Below are 12,219 nucleotides of genomic sequence, written 5' to 3'. Positions count from 1 at the left end.
CGACTTGATATTGAAAACGAAAATTAAAACGGGAGTCGCCACCAATATTTTTAGGTGTGATTAGATCACCTTGTAAAAGTGGTTATTTTAATAAATGGTTTGATTTATTTAAACAACGATTTTGGTCCACGCAAATCAGGAAAACATGTTCGGGAGTCGGTTACGCACGAGGAAGGATTAGCACCCTCGTAACGCCCAAAAATTGGTACCTAGTTGATTAATTAGTGTCTTAGTGTCGAAAATTGAAAACTTGAAAGACTTTGAAATATGATCCCTCTTTAAAAAATGCTCAGATGTTAAAGACCTTCTCATCTCAAAATATAAAATGTCACATACAGTAAGTTAGGACACGACATCTTGAATTTTCGAGAGCGAGCTCGCCTCTTAAAGTTTGCGTATTTTAACTTATTAAAAGGGTATTCATTTATTTAGAGAAAACGAGAGAAATCGAAACCCAGTGCGTTAGGGCACGTTTTCTCGAATTCTCAAACACCGAATATTGTCTTTATTTTCGAAGAATCTTATTTTGAGGTAACAAAATGTCATACCCGGTAAATTAGAGCATCACATCTCGTATCTCCAAGAATAAGCGTTTTTCAAAACTCGTATTGCGATTTAAGAGGATATTCCGTTATTTAGGTTAAATGAGAAAAGTCGAAACCCAGTAAGTTAGGGCACAATTTTCTCGAATTGTCAAATACGGAATATTTACTTTTATGAAAGAATTATTTTGGGTCGGGTAAAGGATTATATAACATGAATTAGTGAAAACGAAAATAAATAAATCCTGATGTTAACAAGCATAATAATGAATGAGTAGTATAAATGATGAGAAAAATGAAAAAATAAACGAGCTATGTAACTTCAAAGGAGAATAATAGATAAAAATAATAAAAATGATAAAAATGAAAGTAAATAAGAATAGAGAATTAAGTAAAAAAGGAAACCTAACGAGAACTGATAAATAAATAAGTAATATATAAAATAGTAAAAGAAAAATAATAATAATGTTGCCAAAAGGTAAAAATGTGTTAATAAGGATAATAATAAAAATAAAAGTAGGATAATATGCTAATAATATAATAGTAATGATAATAGTAATAATAGTAAAAATAAAAATAACATAATAAAAAAATAAGATAATAATAATAGCAATAAAAATAATAATAGTGATATTAGTAGTGATAGTAATAAAGTAATAGCAATAAAAATAGTACCAATGTCAATAGTAATAAAATAAGGAAAATAAAAATTGTAATGATAAAAATGATGTAAATAATAATATTAAAATAAAATAACAAGCAACAATAGTGAAAATAATAAGTATAATAATAAATATGATGATATATAAAGATAATACTATATATAAAAAGTATATGTATATATGCGTATAAGGAAATAAACAAAAATATTAATAATAAATATAATAGGGGTAAAGTAATTATAACATGTACATGATATGATATTAAGAGATATAATATAGTATTAAGAATGTATACATAGTATATATGCCTAGAACAATAATAATAATTGTAACGCCCCAATTTTCGGGAATTCTGTGAATGTTAACAAAATTTCATGCTTTGATTTTGTCATTTGTGAGTGAAATTATGAAATAGGACCTATGTGAAAATGTTTGAAAATGCTATAGGCTAAATTGAAGCGGCCAAATAAATAGGAGTGCAAAATAGGAGGATTTGCATGACAAACCTCCCATTTTACATGAAGTGGCCAGCCATCATGTTGTTGTAGACAAAATGTGCACTTGATATCCATAATTTATAATACAAATTGATACAAATTAATAAAAGGTTAGGTAAATGTTCCATGATAATAGGTTAGGTAAATGTTCCATGACAATGGGTTAGGTAAATGTTTCATGATAATGGGTTAGGTAAATGTTTCATGATAATGGGTTAGGTAAATGTTTCATGATAAGAATTTCATGTCTTTTGTATTAAAGAATTAAATGGATGAAATATGAAGTTTTATTAAAAGAAAAAGGGGTGAAAAGAACAAAGTTTTGTCCATCTTTGTTCATCATAGCTGAAAGTTAGAGAAGAGAAAGGAGAGGAGAAAGCTCTTGAGTATTCGGTCATTAGGAGGAGGAAAATTGAAGGTAAGTTCTTGGTACCTTGCTTCTATTTTGAGGTTCATGAGTTCTTCTTGATTCTACCTTAACTCTTGAAGTATATTTTGATTTTTAGTTGTGTTGTGAGCATTTAGTCATGAATTAAAATGAAGGAAATGGTTGTTGTTTCATGTTCTTTTGATGAAAAATGGAAGATAGGTGAAGTTGAGCCAAACAAATGAGCATGCATGTGCCTTAGATGCTAAAGGGAAAAATCGACTAACATGTTGTGCTTTAAAATGATGAAATGGAGATTATACTTAAGTAAAATCATAGATATGTGATGATTGATTGATGATATACATGTTTAAATAACATGCATGCAAGGTATGTGTGAAAGAGTGATTTGGTAATAAATCTGCTTGGGACAGCAGCAGTAACGTGACTTTGGAAAATCACTATAAATTGTGGGAGATGAATTAGAAGCTGAATAAATTATGTAATTAAAGCTTGTTGAGTCTAGTTTCAAATGGAATAAACGAGAACATATTTTGAATTCTGTACAATGAGAAATTTGATTCGTAATGAAGAGTGGTCAGATTAGTCAAACAGTGAAACATGGGAAACTTTAAGAAAAATCTGGTATCGATTGGCCATACCAAAAATTCTGAAAATTTTATGGATAGAAGATATATGAGTCTATTTTCAGGGAAAATTAATGAAACTTGATTTGGAGTTTCGTAGCTCCAGTTATAAATAATTTAGTGACTGTTGCTCAGGAAGACAGCTTGCAGTGAAATTATGATTATGTGGTAAACATTGACAAAAATTTGTTAATGAGTTGCTTATTGTTTTCTTATAAGCTTACTATGATCTGTAGGTGTGGTTGGCCGAATATTGTAAGGGGTTACTACGTAGTTCGTATTTGAATAGTTAGATTAACGTGTTAGTAATCCAATTGTAGGCGGTTCATGTGTGGATCTCGTCAGCATATCGTCGCAAACAGGTGTGTAACTAAAACCCTCTTTCTTAGTCTAGATCGGCAAAAGTTGAAAATCCGAAATGCCAAAAACCGGTACTTTGTAGATTTGCGAGTGTGCGAATGCTCGTGAGGTAAATCGATTAATGTTTTTGGTAAGCTACAAAATTTAGACTGCAAAGTGCATGATTTCTGTGCCCTCGATATTTTTGGACTTAATGGGCCAAAATTGGAATGATGGGCCAACGGGCCCAATTCGGTAAGAACCCTCGGTACGTGATTCTATTAGTACGTGAAAAGTAAGAATTTGCATGAAAAACCCTAAAATAGATAAATTACTGAAATACCTTTAAAAGTGGAAAATTTACAGTTTTACCCCTAGGAGATAAATTACCGAAATACCCCTAGGGTTAAATTGACTTAAATGCATGTTTTGTTGTTGTTATTTCTTGCATGCCATGTTGTTATTATCGATGCATGGGATTGGGATATTGACGGAGGAAATCTTGAAAGTGGCTTGTCCACGTCTTGGAGGCTTTGCCTCAATTCTTTGATAATGACGACAATCAAGAATCTGTGGAGTGTTAAATTTGGTTGGGTTGAGCTATCCTACATGGAGTGTATGGTGGTACGGATGGAGTGTAGTGGTTGGTGGGTTGAGTAGTCTCCCAAATGGGCTTGCATATGTTTCTTGATGTTGCATGTATTTTGAAATGGGCCTATGGGCCATCATTATCTGAATAAGGGCTAAGGCCCGGTTTATTATAATCTGAAAAGGGCTCGGCCTAGTACCACTATTACACGAATGGGCTTAGGCCCAATAGGCTTGAGTGACTTGGGCTTTGAATGGGTTTTCCTTACACACCGAGTTTCCCAAACTCACCCTTTTATTTTCATCCACGCAGGAAATCCTCAACCATATGGGCTTGGAGTTGTGAGGGAATTCGGAGTGGCCACCCGTTCTGAAAGTTTGATTTTCTTCTGGTGAACTGGACATCCTTTTATTTATGTTTGAAGTTTTGGGTTTTTAAATGTAATAAGGCCGCTTAATTATTTTTTATGGTTTTAATATGTATTACTAAGATAGGTAATACTTATTTTAACTGTTGAAATTGGATAGCTTTAGGGCGCATTTTCAAAAACAACAGTTGGTTTCAAAATAACACGACAACAAGCAAAGCTTCCGCAATGAAAGTATTTTCCAAAATTAATCATTTTTCCTAAAATTGACTTAATCAAATCGGTTTCCTAGAAATATCCATGACGTTAAGGTGTGGCAATGGCGGTATGCATGTCTAGGATTGGATCCGAAGGGAGCTTGGTACTTAAGTAGTTCGATGGACTCACCACCTCTTTTCCGGTTTCCTACCTGGTGCACAGCTTCCATTCACTTTAACCCTTAATGAATTAATCTTTTGAACATCAAGTACGATTTTCTGGACTTAGAATGGAAATTTTTTTTTAATGTTTTTGATGTGGCATGCCGGATCCGGCCATAACTTCTGGGCTGGGTTTTGGGGTGTTACATTTAGTGGTATCAGAGCCTAGGTTACAACAACTTAGCTGTGGAATGGGTTTACAAAATTTAGATCTTCGAAAACAAAAATTTTATAAAGATTGCAAAAAATGCGGTTTTCAAAATTTAGATCTTTAGAAGGTGGCATTCCGAATCTCCAATGAAGTCGTAAGTATTCGAATTTTTGAATATTTTCTGAATTATCATGCATCTTGAAACCCTACTAGGACACTCTAGATAGGATGATCTGAAACCATAGGAAAATCGATAAGAGATTGAAAGCGTAGCTAGACTTTGATTTTGCGAAAATAAACTTTGAATTACTTGTCGATTCATAAAACATACGTAATAATCTTTGGAATACTAAGTTAATGCATAAAATTCGTGAACCGATAATACGATATGAGTACAAGAGCTACTCGTGGAAGAGGCCGTGGGCGTGGCGAGGAAGGGCTCGGCGGTATCTTCGCCGGGACATATCTTGCGGCGAGATGCACCGGTACCACCAGCAACAGAGGTAGAGTCTCATGACCGCGGTACCGAGGATGATGCCCTGTCACAGGAAATGCTTCGTGTTCTGGAAAGGGTTACTGGGGCAAGTACAGGCAATGGAGTTCGGGGATCCATTTCTGAATGACTTCGGGCAAACGGAGAGAAGATCTTTAAGGGCGTGTCTGGTATAGCCCCGAATGTGGCGGAGTATTGGTTGGAGGCCACAGAACGGATTATGGACAACTTGGACTGCTCTGAGGAGATTGTGAGTGGGGTATCTGTACTAAGTCCCTTGGGTCACTCGATTAGGGTAGACAAACTGTATAGGAATGTACCCTTAGAAACTCAAGGTAAGATTTTCCCTGGAGATCTGATGGAGTTACCATTCGGAGAGTTTGATTTTATTTTGGGAATGGGTGGCTTGTTAAGCATAAGCGACTCTGGATTGTCTTTGTTAAGCGAATGGAGTTAAGGACTACAAAGGATGAGGAGGTTATGGTGATAGGTGGCGAAAGGATTATTTGTCCAATGTGGTGTCGGCATTAAGAGCGAAAAGTGGATTCGGAAGGTTGTGAGGTCTATTTGGCATTTGTAAGTCGATCGGAAGAGGAGGGATGACGGTGGATAAGGTTAGGACCGTAAAGGAGTTCCAAGATGTTTTTAGGAGGAGCTTCAAGATTGCCTCCGAATCGAGAAGTTGAGTTTGGAATAGACTTGTTGCCTAGGCTGGCGCTGTGTCTATCACACCGTATAGGATGGTACAGAAGGAGTTAGTAGAGTTAAATGCTCAAATTCAAGAGTTGTTGGATAGGGGCTTTATTAGGCCAAGCGTGTCTCCATGGGGAGCACCGGTGCTATTCGTGAAAAAGAAGGATGGTGCGATGCGGATGTGCATTGATTATCGCCATTGAACAAAGCGGCGATTAAGAATAAGTATCCACCGCCAAGGATTGACAATCTATTCGACCGACTTAGAGGAGCTTCGTATTTTCCAAGATCGACCTTCGATCTGGATATCATCGATTAAGGGTCAAGGAGGCAAATATCCGAAGGCGACATTCGGGACTCGGTATGGTCATTACGAGTTTACGGTTATGCCATTTGGACTAACGAGCGCTCTGCGGCGTTTATGGATCGATGAATCGTGTGTTCCAATCATTTTTGGATCGGTTTGTAGTCGTCTTTATTGACGATATCTTGGTATATTCTCAAACCGAAGCGAAACATGATGAGCATTTCGTATAGTCTTGTAAGTATTAAGGAGAAGGAACTCTTTGCGAAGTTGACAAGTGTGAATTTTGGTTGAGGAGGTAACCTTCTTAGGACATGTGGTCTCTGCTGAGGGGATTAAGGTAGACCCTCGGAAAATTGAAGCGATTTTGGAGTGGGCGCCGCCTAGGTCGGTGTCGAAATATGGAGTTTCCTAGATGGCAGGATACTCTGAAGGTTTGTGGAAGGTTTTTCTGTGATGGCAGCACCTCTGACAAAACACATAAGGAAAGGAGTACCGTTTGTATGGACTAAGAAACAGCAGGAAGCTTTTGAGAAGTTGAAGAAAGTTCTAACTGAAGCATTTGATTCAGCCGGAGTCTGGGAAGGATTTTACTGTGTACAGTGACGCATCACACGTGGGTTTGGGCTGTGTGTTAATACAAGAGGGTAAGGTGGTTGCAAATGCATCACGACAGCTTAAGCCTTATGAGAGGAACTATTCGACTCATGATTTAGAGTTGGTAGCAGTGATATTTACACTTAAGATATGGAGACATTACTTGTACGGAGAAATGTGTATTATATACACTGACCATAAGAGTCTTAAGTATTTGTTGACTCAGAAGGAGCTGAACCTTAGGCAAAGGAGATGGATTGAGTTACTTAAGGATTATGACTGTTCGATCGAGTATCACCTAGGCAAGGCTAATGTGGTAGCCGATGCTCTAAGTCGTAGAGCTGTATTTGATCTGAGAGCAATGTTTGCTCGTCTGAGTCTATATGATGATGGAAGTCTGTTGGCTGAGTTGCAAGTGAGGCCAACCTGGGTGGATTAGATTAAGGAAAAAAAAAACAGTTGAACGGTGAGTCTTTGGTCGCTCGTTTTCAACAAGTTAAGGAAGGGGAAACTTCTGAGTTTGGGAGCTAGAAGAGATGATGCAACAGCAATACCCTCATCTATTTGGATTAGGTAAATTTCGAGGATGAAATTTCTTTAAGGAGGGTAGAGTTGTAACGCCCCAATTTTCGGGAATTCTGTGAATGTTGACAAAATTTCATGCTTTGATTTTGTCATTTGTGAGTGAAATTATGAAATAGGACCTATGTGAAAATGTTTGAAAATGCTATAGGCTAAATTGAAGTGGCCAAATAAATAGGAGTGCAAAATAGGAGGATTTGCATGACAAACCTCCCATTTTACATGAAGTGGCCAGCCATCATGTTGTTGTAGACAAAATATGCACTTGATATCCATAATTTATGGTACAAATTGATACAAATTGATAAAAGGTTAGGTAAATGTTCCATGATAATAGGTTAGGTAAATGTTCCATGATAATGGATTAGGTAAATGTTTCATGATAATGGGTTAGGTAAATGTTTCATGATAAGAATTTCATGTCTTTTGTATTAAAGAATTAAATGGATGAAATATGAAGTTTTATTAAAAGAAAAAGGGGTGAAAAGAACAAAGTTTTGTCCATCTTTGTTCATCATAGCTGAAAGTTAGAGAAGAGAAAGGAGAGGAGAAAGCTCTTGAGTATTCGGTCATTAGGAGGAGGAAAATTGAAGGTAAGTTCTTGGTACCTTGCTTATATTTTGAGGTTCATGAGTTCTTCTTGATTCTACCTTAACTCTTGAAGTATATTTTAATTTTTAGTTGTGTTGTGAGTATTTAGTCATGAATTAAAATGAAGGAAATGGTTGTTGTTTCATGTTCTTTTGATGAAAAATGGAAGATAGGTGAAGTTGAGCCAAACAAATGAGCATGCATGTGCCTTAGATGCTAAAGGGAAAAATCGACTAACATGTTGTGATTTAAAATGATGAAATGGAGATTATACTTAAGTAAAATCATAGATATGTGATGATTGATTGATGATATACATGTTTAAATAACATGCATGCAAGGTATGTGTGAAAGAGTGATTTGGTAATAAATCTGATTGGGACAGCAGCAGTAACGTGACTTTGGAAAATCACTATAAATTGTGGGAGATGAATTAGAAGCTGAATAAATTATGTAATTAAAGCTTGTTGAGTCTAGTTTCAAATGGAATAAACGAGAACATATTTTGAATTCTGTACAATGAGAAATTTGATTCGTAATGAAGAGTGGTCAGATTAGTCAAACAGTGAAACATGGGAAACTTTAAGAAAAATCTGGTATCGATTGGCCATACCAAAAATTCTGAAAATTTTATGGATAGAAGATATATGAGTCTATTTTCAGGGAAAATTAACGAAACTTGATTTGGAGTTTTGTAGCTCCAGTTATAAATAATTTAGTGACTGTTTCTCAGGAAGACAGCTTGCAGTAAAATTATGATTATGTGGTAAACATTGACAAAAATTTGTTAATGAGTTGCTTATTGTTTTTTTATAAGCTTACTACGATCTGTAGGTGTGGTTGGTCGAATATTGTAAGGGGTTAATACGTAGTTCGTATTTGAATTGTTAGATTAACGTGTTAGTAATCCAATTGTAGGCGGTTCGTGTGTGGATCTCGTCAGCATATCGTCGCAAACAGGTGTGTAACTAACACCCTTTTTCTTAGTCTAGATCGGCAAAAGTCGAAAATCCGAAATGCCAAAAACCAGTACTTTGTAGATTTGCGAGTGTGCGAATGCTCGTGAGGTAAATCGATTAATGTTTTTGGTAAGCTGCAAAATTTGGACTGCAAAGTGCATGATTTACGTGCCCTCGATATTTTTGGACTTAATGGGCCAAAATTGGAATGATGGGCCAAGCAGGCCCAATTCAGTAAGAACTCTCGATGCGTGATTACGTTAGTATGTGAAAAGTAGGAATTTGCATGAAAAACCCTAAAATAGATAAATTACTAAAATACCTTTAAAAGTGGAAAATTTACGGTTTACCCTAGGAGATAAATTACCGAAATACCCCTAGGTTAAATTGACTTAAATGCATGTTTGATTGTTGTTATTTCTTGCATGCCATGTTGTTATTATCGATGCATGGGATTGGGATATTGACGAGGATCTCTTGAATGTGGCTTGTCCATGTACTAGAGGCTTTGCCTCAATTCTTGATAAGCGAGTAGCAATCTTTGCAAGAATGTGGAGTGTTAAATTTGGTTGGGTTGAGCTATCCCACATGGAGTGTATGGCTGGTACGGGTGGAGTGTAGTGGTTGGTGGGTTGAGTAGTCTCCCAAATGGGCTTGCATATGTTTCTTGATGTTGCTTGTATTTTGAAATGGGCCTATGGGCCATCTTCATTATCTGAATAAGGGGCTAAGGCCCAGTTTATTGTAATCTGAAAAGGGCTCTGGCCTAGTACCACTGTTACCTGAATGGGCTTAGGCCCAATAGGCTTGAGCTGACTTGGGCTTTGAATGGGTTTTCCTTACACACTGAGTTTCCCCAAACTCACCCCTTTTATTTTCATCCACGCAGGAAATCACCAACCATAGTGGGCTTGGAGCTGTGAGGGAATTCAGAGTGGCCACTCGTTCTGAAAGTTTGATTTTCTTCTGGTGAACTGGACATCCTTTTATTTATGTTTGAAGTTTTGGGTTTTTAAATGTAATAAGGCCTTTTTATGGTTTTAATATGTATTACTAAGATAGGTAATACTTATTTTAAGCTGTTGAAATTGGATAGCTTTAGGGCGTTTTCAAAAACAACAGTTGATTTCAAAATAACACGACAACAAGCAAAGCTTCCGAATGAAAGTATTTTCCAAAATTAATCATTTTTCCTAAAATGACTTAATCAAATCGGTTTCTAGAAATATCCATGACGTTAAGGTGTGGCAATGGCGGTATGCATGTCTAGGATTGGATCCGAAGGAGCTTGGTATAGCGATCCGATGGACTCACCACCTCTTTTCCGGTTTCCTACGGTGCATGACTTCCATTCACTTTAACCCTTAATGAATTAATCTTTTGAACATCAAGTCGATTTTACGGACTTAGAATGGAAATTTTTTTAACGTTTTTGATGTGGCATCGGATCAAGCCATAACTTCGAAATTTGGGTTTTGGGTGTTACAATAATAGTAAAAATAATCGTTAAAAATGCTATAAAGATAGATATAGTAGTAGTATATACATAATGTAGTTATTATTATAAATATATACATAAGATAATATAAAAAAATAAAAAGTATCGTAATATATTACTAAAGATATAACATATAGAAAAACACATTATTAAAAGGACATATATATACAATACACATATATTATAAATAATGATAATGTTAGAAAACAACTATTAGTGATATTACATAGGTATATACGTATATGTTTAAAAATGTATAATGACATAATATATGTATATATACGCGTAACATGGAGTATAATTAAAATAATATATATATGGCATACAAATACATTAATAATAATAATAATAATAATAATAATAATAATAATAATAATAATAATAATAAACTAATTAATTTGATGATAAAACAGTCAAGAACCACAAAGAAAAGGCTAAATTGAAATTTAAATACAAAAATTGGGGTGAATTTTAAAAAAGTAACAATGAGCTGATTTGAAAGGACCAGAAAGGATGAGGGACCATTTGTACAATTTGTCCCAAAAGCAAAAACATGAAGACCATGGGGTTAGTGGCACCGTTTCATTAATTATTAAAAACTAAAAGCAATTGAATGGCCATGTGCCATTTTATACTAGCAGCAAAACAGACCACCCCTCCCTTTTATCCCTTTCGTTTGGGTTTTGATCTCAACCTTGGAGCGCCACCGTACCACCATCGGACTTGGTGGCCGACCACGCGTAGAAGGGACACGATGAGAGGCCGGAGGTAAGTATTATTCTTCCTTTTTATTCTCTTTTGAAACTGATTTTCTTTTTTTCTTTTTTGTGTTTGATACATATTTTTTCTTCCCCCCTTTTCCCTTTGGAGTTCAAAATCGAAGAGGGAGGGAGGAGTTCCGGCGACGTGATTCGGTAAGTCCCTTTCCCCTCCCTTTTTATTTTTCGTATTTATGTAAAAAAACAAAAATAAAAAAAATAAACTTAAGATTAAATAAATAATACGAAAATCACCTTAAAACTTTAAATCTTTTGCTTTTCTATTCCAAATTTTAGGAAGAAAAACCAGAGAGCCCTCCTATTTACGAACGGTTCTCCCCTAAAATACAATCGATTCTTCCCTTTGAAATATCAAAAATCCTCCCCTTGTTACAATGAACATAGGGCTCTTATATAGCCCAAAATCCAAAGAAAAAAATACAAAGAATTTCATTTTCTATTGTTTTTCTTTGCTGCCCTTTTTTATCTTCTTTTGCAGGTATGGAGTGGTGGAGAAGTGCTATTTGCACTATCAATGCAACTAAGGTAGTGGGATTAGGTGATTTAGGGTTTCTTTTTTCTTTTTTCTTTTTTAGTTTTATTTTAGGTATTGGGCTTAGGTTTGGGTAGGTGTATTGGGTTTATATTAGGCCCGCAAATTGGGCTTGTACAATAATATACCATTTTTTAGCTGAAAGTGGTGGGACGCGTAGAGGTCGAGGACGTACTCTGCTTAAATATTTATATGAGTTAACTCCTGTCGAGCGTGTCAAAGTATCTGGAAACAATCTTGGTCAGCCTGTTGGATCAGAAGCTCGACTTTTAGCAGGATATTTGGGCATTATAGCACAAAATGCCAATATGTTGCCTATCAACTACGAATCATGGCATCAAATGCCTGATAGTAACAAAAATCAAGCTCTCGATAATATTAAGGTAACAAAACATGAATGTAATTTATAATACTTTGGTTTAAGTTTCATTTATATTTACTTTCTAAACTTGTGTTTTTTTAGAAGAGATTTGCTTTAGAGGTCTTAGACACTTATATCAAGAAGGCATTGGGAAAAAAATGGAGAGTCCATAAAAGCACTTTAAAGAAAGAATATTTTAAGAAAGATATAAGCCTTGAAGAGAAATTGCGCGCCGGGGATGCTGAGGTAC

At 35.5% G+C, this 12,219-nt stretch overlaps 2 long non-coding RNA genes across 2 annotated transcripts; both read left to right on the top strand.

The window, feature by feature from the left end:
- Window positions 1–1,888: 1,888 nt before the first annotated feature.
- Window positions 1,889–4,119, top strand: LOC128279474 (uncharacterized). Its single transcript, XR_008269661.1, has 3 exons — window positions 1,889–2,119; window positions 3,036–3,077; window positions 3,956–4,119. It is a non-coding gene; the product is annotated as an uncharacterized LOC128279474 (long non-coding RNA).
- Window positions 4,120–7,641: 3,522 nt separating this feature from the next.
- On the top strand, window positions 7,642–9,871 carry LOC128279473 (uncharacterized). The gene is made up of 3 exons (XR_008269660.1): window positions 7,642–7,842; window positions 8,759–8,800; window positions 9,689–9,871. It is a non-coding gene; the product is annotated as an uncharacterized LOC128279473 (long non-coding RNA).
- Window positions 9,872–12,219: the final 2,348 nt, after the last annotated feature.

The sequence above is a fragment of the Gossypium arboreum genome, chromosome 8, assembly GCF_025698485.1.
Source record: "Gossypium arboreum isolate Shixiya-1 chromosome 8, ASM2569848v2, whole genome shotgun sequence".
NCBI classification, from domain to species: domain Eukaryota; kingdom Viridiplantae; phylum Streptophyta; class Magnoliopsida; order Malvales; family Malvaceae; genus Gossypium; species Gossypium arboreum.
This window is presented reverse-complemented; position numbering and strand designations above follow the sequence as displayed.